A 13,540-nucleotide genomic window follows, 5' to 3' on the forward strand; every position below is an offset into this window, starting at 1 on the left:
TTTGGCTCTGCTGTTGGTGTTTTCCCCTCTCTCTAGCGTTCCTTTGTGTCCTGTTGCATCCTGATCTGCTCAGTGTTATCGTGTGAACTCTTCTATGAGTCTCAACTATGTTTACAAAATAAAATTGTTGCTCTGCTACCTTACTGTCAATTTAACCTTGCTCTTCTATGAGCCTCGTTTTTGTGCAAAGAAAACAGTAGTTTTAGAGGAAAACGAAACTTTTTTTTGTTTGAAAATACAATAATTTGTATTATCACAACATATTATCCTCTGATTTGTTATGGATTAACAGTGGAATGATAGAGGTCTGAATCCTCAGTACACCACCAAACTGCTCAGAAGATGAAGCAACAATCAAATTCCCAGTGATGGCCCGGTCTCCGAGAGGGAATTTTTATTGCAAGAAAAGGAAATTTACTTGTGTTTTTGGCCCTGCCTTTTTGCTATTTTGTTTCTCTTTTCAACGTGTAGATTCCGTAGAAGAAGAATAATCTGGACTTGGACAGTCCATTAAAAGCTATATGCAGGTGATGATCGTCGTTGGTGTCGCCGTTCATGTAACGGTGAACTCCAATGAATATCAGGCAAAGTTCATCTATTATGGAAGGACTTTGTTCAATAAGCTTAATCTGTGCAGTTTTTCTACCATATCGAATGAACACAGCAATTATATTCTGCAAAAATGACTTAAAAAAATTAATTAGTTAATTAAACCGGAAGTTTGACATTAGTGTTTACAGGAAGGAGAATTCTAATATAAATAGAGGGCCTATGTATTGATTTGTGTGCTGGTGAATTGCTGTGTGTGCTATGATTTAATTATTTATTTGTCCTCCATCTCTCCGTTCTTTCGTTCTCGTTTTTTGCCTTCACACAGACCATCTGTCTTGTTGATCTGCTACAGTTGTGGTGTTTGTCAATATTGCCTTGACCAACTCAAGCTCTGGTTTCACTTTCCTCTCCACATCTGCCATTTCTCCACTCCCTTTCCATGTACAGCTCCCAGGAACACTTTCCACGTTTGTTTTGTTTATGTTTATGCGTTTGTTAGTTTATGCAGTCCCTGTAAAATCAGACCAAGATTGAATATGATAAACGTAAAAGTTGTGTTCAACCGCTGTACAAGAAAGCAAGCAATTCAAATAGATTCTTGGAAAATTGAAGAAACCATTGTAATTGCATTTATTTATTTATTTTGCCTGGAAGAGCAAGGCTCATGGAAGAGCAAGGTTTAACCGTGCGGTAGCAGGGCCACAATTGTGAGGGATAGAGACCGAGATAAATCGGCAAGTAAGAGATTTGGGTGAATGGGAGTAATAAAGATCATGGGTCACGACAGGGGATGACATGAGGTGGCCGTAACACCTGCTGGAAGACATGAGGCCTGCTGCAAACCCTGGAGGAAAGAGTGAGACAGAGCCTTTGGAATGCAATTCCATAGGTAGGAGAATTGAGGAATAAGAGAGCCGAGGTGTGCAGTCATTAAGCTTGGATTTTGGAAGTTTAACTAGGAGGGTCAGCCAACTCGTAAAAATGGATTTCTAATTATTATTTTTTGACTATTTTTATGAAATAGTCAGGACTTGCGGAGGATCAGCTAAGCATAGAATGGATCAGGATGTAACAGAACAAAAGGAATGGCAGAAAGAGAGGGGGAAAAACATGCCAACAGCAGGGTTGAGCGACAAAATAAAAGACTTGGAGTCTTAGACAAATGGGGGGGGGGGGGGGGGGGCGCATGGGATAGAATGAGGGATGGTGGAGGATGCACGAGGTGAAAAATTGGATACAGAAACAAACTTTCAGAAAGGAAAGACGAGATTTGGAAAGCGGTGGGCTTGGAGGGGGGTAAAAAAGATCATGGATTAAGGGTGATCTGAGATGGTGGTGAACAGCTGTCTTGAAGACTCTGGAGGGACGAATGAGATTGAAGACAATGTGGAAGTTTGTTCCACAGGTGTGGGGAAAAGAGAAACGAATGAGTGGAGGTGACCAGTGATCCTGAATTCTACGATAATTTAAAAAGTGATTCGTCACGATTGGGAGATAGGGCCAAAAACGATACATAGCAGGATATCTCAAAAAGTTATGGATGGATTTGGACGAATCTTGGTGGAGAGGTTGGGTGTCTGACGAGGACGATTCGATCCGATTTTGGTGAAGATCCTGATCCGGCTAGTATAATTACCTTCGCAAAAGCGGAAGGTTATGTTTTGATCGCTGTGTATTTATTTGTATGTCTGTGTGTGTGTGTGTGTGTATGTTATTCGCATAACTCAAAAAGTATTCAACCGAATTGCATGAAATTTGGTGGGATGATTGGTTATTATACGGGACACATTTGATTAGATTTTGGGAGCAATCGGGTCAAAGGTCAGGGGGGTCACGACCTTGCAAAATGTGCGTTTTTTGTCATAACTCGGTCAATTCTTATCCGATTTGCATGAAATCAGCACCAAACTGTTCACTGTTCTGTTCCCTACACTCCCATGCCAAGTACAGAACAGTAGCTGCGGCGAAGGTATGCGCTCTACCGAGTGCCCGTTCTAGTTTTAAAAGTTATTCTTCACCATTGAGTGATATGGCCAACCAGGTGGAGGTATGTACAGTCACGTGAAAAAGTAAGTACACCCCATGTAAAGTTTTGACTTTTTCAACATATTTCAACATACAGCTATTTGATCTTCATTTCAACAATATTGATAGATAAAGGTGATATAATATAACAAATATCATGAAACATTTACATTTTGTAGTCCATTGTATCATTTAAATAAACATAAATGCAAATTTCGTATGTGGAAAAAGTAAGTACACCCCTACATTTATCACTACTTCAAACACCTAAAATTAGAATCAGGTGCAAATGTTTAGAACATCGTCAGAGAGGATCTTGGAGGAACCGATCTTATTTAAACCTCAGACATTTAGTTTGGTTTGCTCTTTGTTGTTTAAGTGTGCGGCATCACCATGCCTAGATCAAAAGAGCTCTCTGAGGCCTTCAGAAAGAAGGTTATAGATGCCTACGAGTCTGGGAAGGGATTTAAAAAGATCTCCAAACAATTTGAAATCAATCATTTGACTGTCCGGAAGATCATCTACAAGTGGAAAAGATTCCAAACAACTGCCAACCTGTTCAGGCCAGGCCGCCCCAGCAAGTTAAGCCCGAGAGCAGACCGCAAGATGCTGAAAGAAGTCTAAGAACCCCAGAATGTCATCAGGGGACCTACAGGTAGCTCTTGCCACTGTTGATGTCAAAGTGCACGAGTCTACCATTAGAAAGAGGCTGCACAAATTTGATCTACATGGGAGGTGTGCGAGGAGGAAACTTTGCTGTCCAGAAAAAACATCAGGGCAAGAATAAAGTTTACCAATGAACACCTCGGCAAAGACCAGCATTTCTGGAACAATGTGCTCTGGACAGATGAGTCGAAGGTGGTTTGGCCACAGTACCAGAAGCTAGAAATACCAGAAGCTATTTGGCCACAGTACTAGAAGACATGTTTGGCGAAAACCAAAGACAGCATTTGACCACAAGAACCTGATACCAACTGTAAAGCATGGTGGTGGAAATATTATGGTTTGGGGCAGCTTTGCTGCATCAGGGCCTAGGCAGCTCACCATCATAGAATCCACGATGAATTCTTCATTGTACCAGAGGGTGCTTGAGGATAATGTGAGGCCATCTGTCGGAGAAGTTGAAGCTCAACCGAAGGTGGACTTTGCAACATGACAATGACCCCAAACATACCAGTAAAGCCACCAAGGAATGGCAGAAAAGAAAGAAATGGAGGGTTCTGGAATGGCCAAGTCAAAGCCTGGATCTAAATCCCATCGAGATGTTGTGGGGGGATTTGAAACGAGCTGTGCATGCAAGAAACCGCTCAAACATTGCACATCTGAAAGAATTCTGCATGGAGGAGTGGGCAAAAATTTCTCCCAGTCGATGTCAGAAACTAGTAGACAGTTATAAGAAACGCCTACTTGAGGTTGTTCCTGCCAAAGGGGGTAAGACCACCTATTAGAGCCAAGGGTGTACTTACTTTTTCCACATGCGAAATTTGCATTTATGTTTATTTAAATTATACAATGGACTACAAAATGTAAATGTTTCATGATATTTGTTATATTATATCACCTTTATCTATCAATATTGTTGAAATGAAGATAAAATAGCTGAATTTAAATATGTTGAAAAAGTCAAAACTTTACATTGGGTGTACTTACTTTTTCACATGACTGTATGCTCTCTTCTGGGTGCCGTTCTAGTTTATGAGTGTTTTAAGTGCATGTTTCCCAATCGGCTTGTTACCGAATTTTGTCGCAGGTTATGACCACATTGCAGTCATTCTTGTTCAATATAGATCAGAAACATCTGATCTTGGTCCCAAAACATGACCGTGAATGGACATCAGGTTCCAGAGTGAAAGTGAATGAGAATATCATCAGATGTGGCACCATTCAGTGGCAGAGTGGTCCGTGGATGCCAATGGATTAAAGCCATTCAATGGCGGCCTGCTATCAAGTTCTTCATGCACTGTTGAGACAAGAGATGCAACATGTCCTGCGGTTGGCTGGTGTGGACGAAATATGATTTGTCCACTGTCCACACCAGCCAACGGCGGTACATGTGACTGCTTCTGAGAAGTGGGAGATGAAACTTCTCAGAAGCAGTCAGGGGATTCTGCACTCATGCAGGATGATTCACAAATATAATTTGGGAAATGATCATTTGATGTCCAAGAATCCATGACAATCAATTGTGATTTTGAAGCATTTTATTCAACGTTTACATGGGGGAATATATCCTTTGCACTTTCAAAGAACGTTGGAGATATCTTGAGTAAATTCTCATGGTTTGTGTTCATTGCATCTACCCTTTGTTGTGAAGGTTTAAGCAGCTGCACCACCAGATGTAAAATATCTGTATATAGATGGAATGTGTGAAGCCAAAGCATGATTGTAATATGTGGTTCATTTGTTCCTATAAAATTGTGGATGCAGAAGCTTTGACTTGTGTACGATTTGCAGGGTTGGGATTCTCCGAATCTGAACTTATTGTGTCGTCATCTAGAAGCTTGAACGACAGTATCAGAGATGATTCTTTCACTGAGTTGCAGGTGGCTTGTGCAAGACTGACGGTGTGCACACAGGTCGCACACCCAGGTGGCCATGGCGCCGCAAGCTGCAGCTTTGGCTGGACCACGTGGTCGGGCCCCCACCACAATGAGAACGGGCGGTGCAGTGAGTTTCGAGACCCTGACAGGCGTGCAGGGCCCAGGTGCAGCTCCTTGGGGTGCAGCATGGAACCTTGTGTCGAACCCGAGCTTCACCTCCTCTGCCAACAAAGGAAAATCTGGGAGAGATGGATGGAGTGAGAAAGTAAGAAATTAAGGACTCTCCATCGATCAACATCAAAAACCCAGCACCCAAAATGGGAATGTCCGATGGTGTCACGTATTTGGGAAAGAAGGCTTTTTGGCCTGCAATGCTTATGCTCTATCTCACTTCATCTCACCACCATTTTCATCATGAACTAAATCTTAACATTCCCATCACTGACGCTCCCACGTAATATTCTTGCAGGGAATTTAGCTAAGGAATTGTCACACATTGGCTCATCTATCTATCTATAATTCCAGTAATCTCTGTCTGTACGTTTGTACGTCTGTTTGTCTGTGACCGCTGTTTCTCGACAACCACGGGTCCGATATACTTTTAACTTGCCAGGTATATTGCTGGGGACCCGAGGATGTGCCTTTTCAAGGTTTCATATTAATCGGACAATTACTTACCGAGCTATGTCCAAAAAACGATTCAACCAATCAGAGAGCAGCGAACGATCGCGTGTGCCGAACGTGGAGGACACACTCTGCCTCGGATGGCACATTTGAGAGCGTATTCATTTATTTCACGTTTGCAAACTATGTTGGCGTTAAACTATGTTTTAAAACTAATAAAACCGAATTTGCGATTCATTCGCTTTCCTGCGCGTTTGTGCACGCGATGGCGATTTCTTTACCAAACTCCGGAAGCCGTTCGCTTTGGACCAAACCATTGCATGTAAATAGAGGGGGGGGGATTGTCACCGTACTCGCAAGCCGTTCGCTTTGGACCAAACCATTTCATGTAAATAGAGGGGGGGGGATATAATTTTAGATATAGATATAGTACGGGCAATGCCCTAGTACTTTTAAAATTACAGTCAAATACAGATTTACGGCGTGCTGTGAGATACAGTGATCCCTGCAGACAATTTTAGGTTCAAACAAATCCATGGCCAGACTGCAGAAACGAAACCTCCACCCACTGAGCTATCCATGCCCCGCTCCACCGACTGAGCCATCCTTGCCCCGCTCCACCGACTGAGCCATCTCTGCCCCCCTCCACCGACTGAGCCATCTCTGCCCCCCTCCACCGACTGAGCCATCTCTGCCCCCCTCCACCGACTGAGCCATCTCTGCCCCGCTCCATCGACTGAGCCATCCTTGCCCCGCTCCACCTACTGAGCCATTCCTACCCCACTCCACCGACTGAGCCATCTCTGCCGCCCTCCACCGACTGAGCCATCTCTGCCCCCCTCCACCGACTGAGCCATCTCTGCCCCGCTCCATCGACTGAGCCATCCCTGCCCCGCTCCACCCACTGAGCCACCCCCTGCCCTGCTCCACTGTCTGAGCCATCCCTGCCCCGCTCCACCCACTGAGCCACCCCTGCCTCACTCCACTGACTGAGCCATCTCTGCCCCGCTCCACTGACTGAGCCATCTCTGCCCCGCTCCACCGACTGAGCCATCTCTGCCCCACTCCACCGACTGAGCCATCCCTGCCTCGCTCCACCGACTGAGCCATCCCTGCCTCGCTCCACCCACTGAGCCATCCCTGCCCGCTCCACCCACTGAGCCTTCCCTGCCCCGCTCCACCGACTGAGCCATCTCTGCCCCGCTCCATCGACTGAGCCATCCTTGCCCCGCTCCACCTACTGAGCCATTCCTACCCCACTCCACCGACTGAGCCATCTCTGCCGCCCTCCACCGACTGAGCCATCTCTGCCCCCCTCCACCGACTGAGCCATCTCTGCCCCGCTCCATCGACTGAGCCATCCCTGCCCCGCTCCACCCACTGAGCCACCCCCTGCCCTGCTCCACTGTCTGAGCCATCCCTGCCCCGCTCCACCCACTGAGCCACCCCTGCCTCACTCCACTGACTGAGCCATCTCTGCCCCGCTCCACTGACTGAGCCATCTCTGCCCCGCTCCACCGACTGAGCCATCTCTGCCCCACTCCACCGACTGAGCCATCCCTGCCTCGCTCCACCGACTGAGCCATCCCTGCCTCGCTCCACCCACTGAGCCATCCCTGCCCGCTCCACCCACTGAGCCTTCCCTGCCCCGCTCCACCGACTGAGCCATCTCTGCCCCTCTCCACCGACTGAGCCATCTCTGCCCCGCTCCACCGACTGAGCCATCTCTGCCCTGCTTCACCGACTGAGCTATCCCTGCCTCGCTCCACCTACTGAGCCGTCTCTGCTCCCCTCCACCGACTGAGCCATCTCTGCCCCGCTCCACCGACTGAGCCATCTCTGCCCCGCTCCACCGACTGAGCTATCCCTGCCCCGCTCCACCTACTGAGCTATCCCTGCCCCGCTCCACCCACTGAGCCGTCCCTGCCCCGCTCCACCCACTGAGCCATCTCTGCCCCACTCCACTTTCTGAGCCATCCCTGCCCCGCTCCACCTACTGAGCCATCCCTGACCCGCTCCACCGACTGAGCCATCTCTGCCCCGCTCCATTTACTGAGCCATCCCTGCCCCGCTCCACCTACTGAGCCATCCCTGCCAACCCCCCTTACCACGTATCTATCACTTCCATTCCTTCCAACCTGCCAACATGGTTAAAGAGCTGACAATTCAGATTGACTGAAAACAAACAGTGATGTCAGTCATTTGCTGAGAGTAACAGAAGTTTCCACAATCAGCGGAGCTTCGACGACAGAATGTTTTGCAATCGTCACCGAGAAGATAAAAAAAATCGTTATTTGCTGTTGTGGATCAATCACGACACCGTCGACACTTCTCACTGAGTGGTGGCGCCTTTGGCCCCGACTTGTTTATGTGCGCCCGACGATGACGAAGCCCGGCTATGGCGTTCTCATCTGAGCACTTAATGCATGATGTTGTAATCCCAGGCTCAAATCCCGTCGACTATATCGAGTTGTCCATCCTGATGTTGGTATCCTTGCAATCAATGATAAATTCAATATTGTCTCTTGGAATGTCCTTGTCCTCCAGGTGATAGGTACACACAGTATAAGCTCCTCCACGAGCCTTAGACTGTCGCTAAAAGGTCACAACAATATTACCTATAGGATTGCAAGAAGAAAGTAAGATGTGTGTGCAGGTGAGATCTCTCACCTTACTGAGATGCTGAGACAGGGCATCATACAGAAGGTCGAGAGCCTTCAGACTGGGGCAGTAGCCTCACCTATGTGCGGAAAGCAAACGGCAAACTTAGGCTTTGCCTGGACCCGAAGGACTTGAACCGTGCCATCAAGAGGTGCCACCACCTCACTCCCACGCTTGAAGAGCTGACACACAAGTTTGCAGGCTCAATGGTTTTCTCCAAGCTGGATGCCAAAAATGGGTACTGGTCAATCAAGCTCAGTCCTCCCTCCCAGTTGCTTGCGACCTTCAACTCACCATATGGCCTTTACTGCTTCCGGCGAATGCTGTTTGGACTGGTGATGTCCCAGGACGTCTTCCAAGCCAAGATGGACCAAATTCTTGAGCAATGCCCAGGTGTCATCAACATTGCTGATTATGTTGCCGTTTATGGCAAAACGGAGCAAGAACATGACCGAAACTTTCACCACCTCATGAAAACAGCTGCAAGATTCGGCCAACAGTTCAACAGCGACAAGTGCAGCATCAAAAAGCCACAGATTCATTTTTTTGGTCTCGTCTTTGACCAACAAGGTGCCCACCCCAGACCCAGGAAAGGTGGATGCAATCCAGAGCTTACTGGACCCAAAAAACCTCTGTGAACTTCGCAAGGCACTTGGTATCATTACGTACATGGGCCCCTTTATACCAAAGCTGTCTGACCTAACAGCCCCCCTTCGGGAACTGGTGAAATCAGAGCAACTAGTATGGACCGCCAGCCACAGCCAGGCTTTCCAAAAGGTCAAGGATGCCATCTGCCAGGAGACCTGCCTAACCTACTTTGACCCACACAAATCCACAATACCACAGGTTGATGCCTCCACAAAAGGTCTTGGGGCTTGCCTAATGCAAGATAACAAGCCCATCAAAGAGCCTTTCTGAGGTGGAGCAACGGTATGCCAACATTGAGCACAAGATGCGAGAGCCATCGTGTTTGGGTGCGAACGCTTCCACACTTACCTATACGGTCGGCCCTTCGTTGTCGAGAGTGACCAAAAGCCCCTTGAAATGATCAGCTTGAAAAACCTCACTGCTGCCCCATCCCGACTGCAACGGATGCTACTGCGGCTCCAGGGGTATGACACACGCATCAAGTACAAAGCTGGCAAAGACATGCTCCTGGCCGATGGACTGTCTCGCTTGCTGGCACCAACGCAAGCGCCAACTATCCAGCTTGACGCGAAAGTGAAGCACCTCCAATTCAGCCATCAAAAGACGCAACAAGTGCAGCAAGCCACAGATGCGGATGCCCTCATAAACATGCTCAGGAGAGTCATCATGACTGGATGGCCGGAAAAGCGCCAGGATCTGCCCAGTGAACTGAGGCCAGACTGGAATTATCGTGATGAACTGAGTGTTGAAGATGGTGTCATGTGGAAGGGGGGCCGGCTCCTTATCTCTGCCAGTTTACAACATGAAACCCGCAGGAAGCTACATGAAGGCCACCTCAGTATCCTCAAAACCCAGCTCAGGGCACGCAATTGTGTTCTGGCCCTAGGTGAACGAGGACATTGAAAACTGGATTGGCTCCTGCCACATCTGCCAGACCCATCAGCGTCGGCAGTCCCAGGAATCAATGATCCCACACGAGATCCCGACCAGGCCATGGCAAACACTGGCTGCAGACTTATTCCACTTGGATGGACATGACTACCTCCTGCTCACGGATGTGTACTCCAGGTTTCCCATTGTTCGAAAACTTCCAACAGGGGCAACGAGTAACGACGCAATTGGTATTCTGCGGCTGGTATTTTCAGAGCAGGGCATTCCAGAGACTCTCATGAGTGACAATGGAGGCCACTTTAGCAGCCGCACTTTAAAAAAATTTGCTGAGGACTGGAGCTTCAACCTACGTACTTCAAGCCCACACTACCCGCATTCAAACGGCTTCATAGAACGCCAAGTGCAAACCATAAAGAACACATGACACAAAACAAAGCTCTCTGGTGCTGACCCACACATGGCCCTCCTCATTTTGAGGACCACGCCCATCGACAGCCACGTCGCATCACCTGCTCAGCTACTGAATCGGAGGAAAATGAAATCCAACCTGCCGACCAAGGTGCCAAACGTAGCACCGAATCGGGACACAACCCGAGAGGCACTTGAACGTCGGCAAGCATCCCAAAAAGAATACTTTGACTGCCGGGCTGGCCCCGATCGTGGGCCACTTCAACCGGGACAACGAGTTCGGGTTCTCCAGGAGGCTGGGCGGTCCCACACTTGGGAACCAGCAATTGTGTCCATCACCCGCTCAGAGCCAAGGTCATACAAAGTCGTCACGGAAACAGGAAACATCTTGAGGTGGAATCCCCGCCACATCCGACACGCTCAACAGACCCAGCCAAGGTGGCCGCAACAGACCCAGCCAAGGTGGCCTCAACAGACCTAGCCAAGATGGCCTCAACAGACCCAACCAAGGCAGCCGGAGCCCGAGATGTTCCAGAATTCCCTCGGGGATACGGACGTTGACCGTGCCATTGCCAAGGGGCAATTGGGTGCTGATGAGGAGCCACCATCATCTCCACATACCCAAGTGCCTACCACACCACCAGCATCCCAAGCTCGATCTGATCGCACGGTCAGACGGCCTGTCAGGCTGGCTATTTGATTCTTTGTGGTCTAGCTTATGTAAATATGTGGGTGGACAGCCATCCTGAAGTGCATTGCATTTCACCCGGTAATACTGTGATTGTCTTTTTTGTTTTGTTTCTCTCTCTCCTTATTTTTCCAGCCCATTTGATGCTCTGTATGAACAGGTGATATTTTTTTTTGGGGGGGGGGGGGGGAGAAATGGGGATGTCGTATGAATATGTGAGCGGAGGGCGTGGCCTAGGCGAAGGCGCGGGGGCTGGGGAGGCCGGATGACAGATACGAGGCCGAGTGACGTTGCTTGCTGTGCTGTTCATTGAACTGGTCATCTCCTAAGTTGAGACTTGGATTAATCTTATTACAGTAATAAACTGGTTTTACTGAAACGTTTACGTAATCTGAACAAACCGGTTTGAATAAAAACGTTTTTGTCCCTTGCAAATCGAACGTCTTCACGTGACGTCACGTAATTGCGTACTTGTGAAGCGAGTTGTGAAGAAGAAGACGACGTTTAACGGTTAACGGCCATTTTGTTTCAACCTCCCAGCCACAATGGTGAGTTCGGACGATTGTCTGGTTGTTTACTTGGTTGGGATCATTATTTCTGTTTAATCTCGATTTATATTCCATTTTCCGGTGTTTGAAAAGTAAATATTTTGAATATTTTACATTTGTTTCCTCAGTGGAATCTCTGAGGAGGAATGCGAGCCACGGCGGATGGAGGCGTTTATTAATTTAATAATTAACGTTTGGTTTTATTATATTAGTAAATACTGTGTATTTACAAACAATGTTTTATATTGAAGGAGCCGGGGCTCCCACGTCGATCGGAAGAATGGACGCGACAAAAAGCTAGAATTCATCTGAGTTGCTTTAATGAAATCAAACACTCAGGCACTCTGAAAAACCGTTTATCAGTCAGCAATATATATCTATTCCGCCAGGGGGTTTGCCCAGGCCCGGCGCCAGGGGGCGTGGCCCAGCGTCCTGGCTGCGGCCTGGCAAGCTGAGGGCGAGCCTGCCCGGGCATGCCCGGGCATGCCCGGGCGTCCCGACTGAGGCCTGGCAAGTTGAGCGCGGGCCTGGGCGTCCTGGACGAGCCCGGCATGGTGATCGCTCCGCGACCTTGATAGGTGCAAGGCGATTGTGAAAACTCAGCGGCAGCCGCTACACACGTCCCCCCAGAATCGACTTGCACCGGCAGGGTCAATTTGAGGGGGGTCCTGATGACCCGGCCGAAGCGACCCCTGGCGGGTCGTGGGAGGGGGTCCGGTGAGGTGGTGGGCGGTCGAGTGGGGGGCACCGTGGACGGGGGACGGCCTCGCCGCTGCGGAAGGGCCACCCGTGGTGGGTGGTCGACGTCCACGTGCGCCGGCTTGAGGCGGTCCACAGCAATCCGGTCCGACCTGCCGCCGATGTCGATGACGAACGACTTGTCGTCCCGTCGCAGCACCCGGAAGGGCCCGTCGTACGGCGGCTGGAGTGGCCACCGATGTGCGTCGTGACGCACAAAAACATACTCCGCTGTGCGGAGTGCTGGGGGGACGTAGGACTGGGGGTCACCGTGGTGGGATGTTGGCATGGGGGCAAACCGTCGGGCGGCCTCCTGGAAGTCCGAGCGCTGGTGAGCTGCGGACCAGGGACTGGTAGCGTCGGGCACAAATTCGCCCGGGACGCGTAGCACCTGGCCATAGACAAGCTCGGCGGTGGATGCCTGGAGGTCCTCCTTGGGGGCCGTGCGAAGGCCCAAAAGGACCCACGGCAGCCGGTCGGCCCACCCGACGTCTTGAAGGCCGGCCATGAGCGCGGCCTTCATGGAGCGGTGGAATCGCTCGCACAACCCGTTTGCTTGGGGGTGGTAGGCCGTAGTACGGTGGAGCTTGATCCCCAGGTTGCGGGCGACCGCGCCCCACAGCTCGGAGGTGAACTGTGGACCGCGGTCTGACGAGATGTCCGCCGGTGCGCCGAAGCGGGCGACCCAGGTGGCGATGAAAGCCTGCGCCACGTCGGCGGTGGTGGTGGAGACGAGGGGAACAGCCTCCGGCCACCTGGTGGTCCTGTCCACCATGGTGAGCAGGTGTGTGAACCCCCGTGACGGGGGGAGGGGGCCCACCAGATCCACGTTGACGTGGTCGAAACGTCGTTCGGGCACGGTGAAAGGTGCCAGCGGGGCCTGGGTGTGTCGGTGGACCTTGGCCCGTTGGCAGGCCGTGCAGGCGCTGGTCCAATCGCGGACGTCCCGACGAAGGCCGTGCCAGACGAAACGCGCCGACACCAGCTTCTGGGAAGCTTTCCGGCCCGGGTGGGAAAGGCCGTGGAGGGAGGCGAAGATGCGGCGTTGCCAGGCGACGGGCACGATGGGGCGAGGCTGGCCTTGGGAGACGTCGCAGAGCAGGACAGTGTCCGCGCAGGGGATGTCGGCCAGGCGGAGGCCCGTGTCCGCCGCCCGGAGGGCTTGCACCGTGGTGTCGGTGGTTTGGTCCGCCGCCATAAGCGCAAAATCCACGCCC

General features: G+C 50.2%; 1 protein-coding gene across 1 annotated transcript in view; it reads left to right on the plus strand.

Moving 5' to 3' along the window:
- Positions 1 to 13,540, plus strand: part of LOC144893007 (uncharacterized) — an 812,187-nt gene that overhangs the window by 528,071 nt on the left and 270,576 nt on the right. The gene's annotated exons all lie outside the window — the stretch shown is intronic.

Source organism: Myxine glutinosa, chromosome 7, assembly GCF_964187855.1.
Source record: "Myxine glutinosa chromosome 7, kmMyxGlut1.1, whole genome shotgun sequence".
NCBI classification, from domain to species: Eukaryota; Metazoa; Chordata; class Myxini; order Myxiniformes; family Myxinidae; genus Myxine; species Myxine glutinosa.